Here is a 2,047-nt window from a genome sequence, read left to right as displayed (position 1 = left end):
TTACATTAGTGGTAACGGTACAGCTGGAAAGTATTGTGCCTTCTCCAAGTTGCCTGGCGAGAACCACCAAGATCGTGGTGGAATTTATGGCCCTTTCCAAGGCCATGGCTCTTTCAGCCTGCAGATATCAGCCTATACATCTCCCTGTGCTTGTGAACTGGTTTGGTGATTCACTGGGTGTCAGGATTTCTTCTGATAGCTTTACGGAATGGAACGATTAGGATAACCTCCAAAAATTTGTACGTGGAATCTTCACCAACCCAGTTAGAATTCAAGACTCTTAAAGCTCCACAGTGGTGTCCAGCTTACTCCTCTGCAGTGGACTGAAGGCTTCAAGCAAACTCTAGCTGGTTAACATCATGATGGACAGGCTTGTCATAAGTTGCACCCTTAGGAACTGGGCATTTTTGGCCACCATGGTGCATACAAATCCTATATATAATGTAACTTTGCTTGGCCTTGTAGCCCAGTTGGCATGCTTTATCAGGCCAGGTGGGGTGGGGATCCCTGTGCAGAGCAGAGAGCTGGCATTACTGCCAGCAGCCGACCTTCAGAAGAAAGTGCAAGACATCAGACTGCTTGTTCCATAGCTCCTGGATGTATTTGTATGCACCCATCTTGGTTTCCCTGACGGCACCAGACAGAAAGTCTCCTTTAGTACTTTGAATATATCATCTCACTTTCTCCTGGTCTGCAAGGTTTCTGCTCAGAAATTCACAGGAAGTCTTATGAGCATTCCCTTGTATGTAATTTTTGCTTTCCTCTTGCTCCTTTCAAAATTCTCTTTTGTTTTTGACTTTTGGGAGTTTGGTTATGTGACTTGGTGAAAATCTATTTACATATTTATTTATTTATTTGCTGCCTGGTCAGTAAGTTTATTGTATTTATCTGAAAAATCCTCGCAGAAAATTACTTGACTTAGCTCTTAGCAGCCCACTCCTGGGCTCTAAGGAAACCTGCCTTGTTTTGAGGTCCCTGATTTTTCTTCTAGGCAAGAGATATTTTGGGATGGTTCCACCTCTTCTTTTTAGCCTGTTTCTTGGGCTTCTTCTCATAAACTGGATTCTTTCATATAGCAGCATGAGCTTTCTTATACAACTCCTCCATCAGGTCTGGGGTTATGTTGTTCTTCATGTATTGAGAGAACTGTTTCTTATAAGCAGCTTTGTCATCTTTCATTAGGTAACACATGTAATCTGCAGCATTCTAACCAGTGATATTCTTCTGATGTATGTCAGCATTAAATTCCTTGCTTTCAGAATCATAACCAGGGAATCATTTGGTACTGTGAGGGATAGACAAGCCTCACATGAATACTCATCATGCATATATTTGTTCACATGATAGTGTCCTAAAATTTCTGTAGGCTTTCTTTACTCTTTTTCTTTTTCTTTTCCATTTTGTTCCTCTGGGCAATTTCAAATGACTTGTCTTTGAGCTCACTGATTCTTTCTTCTGTTTGATCAAATCTATCATTGAAGCTCTCTATAAAATTTTTCAGATTGGCCACTGGATTCTACAGCTCCAGAATTTGTCTTTGGTCCTTTTTCATGGTTTGTACCCTTCGTTGAACATCTCATTTAGTTTGTATATTGTTTCCCTGATTTTTGTTTCTGAATTCTCTTGTAGCTCATGTGGCTTCTTTAAGACTGTTATTTTGAATTCTTTGTCAGGAAGTCTATATATCTCCATTCTTTAGAGTCAGTTACTGGTGCTTTATTTTATTTCTTTTGTGGGGTCATGTTTACCCGATTGTTCATGATATTTGTGGCTATGCAGTGGTGTTTGCACATTTGAGAATGCAGGCACTTATTCCAGTCTTGAGAAACTGGTGTCATCAGGAAAAGACCTTTACAAGTCAGCTCATCTAGAGATTCTAGGAAAGCCATCTGACATGATTTGTAGGTGAGCTTGCTGCTAGAGGCTTAGGCAGGCTGAGTGATGCCTGAGTGAGCAGATGGACAGGTCTGGTGCCTGAATCCATGGCAATGAACCAGGAACTTAGATCCACCAGGGCAGCCCTAGAGTTTGGGTCTGCTGGGGGGTG

The 2,047-nt window shown here is 41.5% G+C and overlaps 1 pseudogene; it reads right to left on the bottom strand.

Moving 5' to 3' along the window:
- On the bottom strand, positions 1–617 carry LOC100600511 (annotated as a pseudogene).
- Between the last annotated feature and the right edge of the window lie 1,430 nt (positions 618–2,047).

This window comes from Nomascus leucogenys, chromosome 15 (genome assembly GCF_006542625.1).
Source record: "Nomascus leucogenys isolate Asia chromosome 15, Asia_NLE_v1, whole genome shotgun sequence".
Taxonomy (NCBI): domain Eukaryota; kingdom Metazoa; phylum Chordata; class Mammalia; order Primates; family Hylobatidae; genus Nomascus; species Nomascus leucogenys.
The sequence above is the reverse complement of the archived record's forward strand: the minus strand, read 5'-3'. Positions and strand labels throughout refer to the sequence as shown.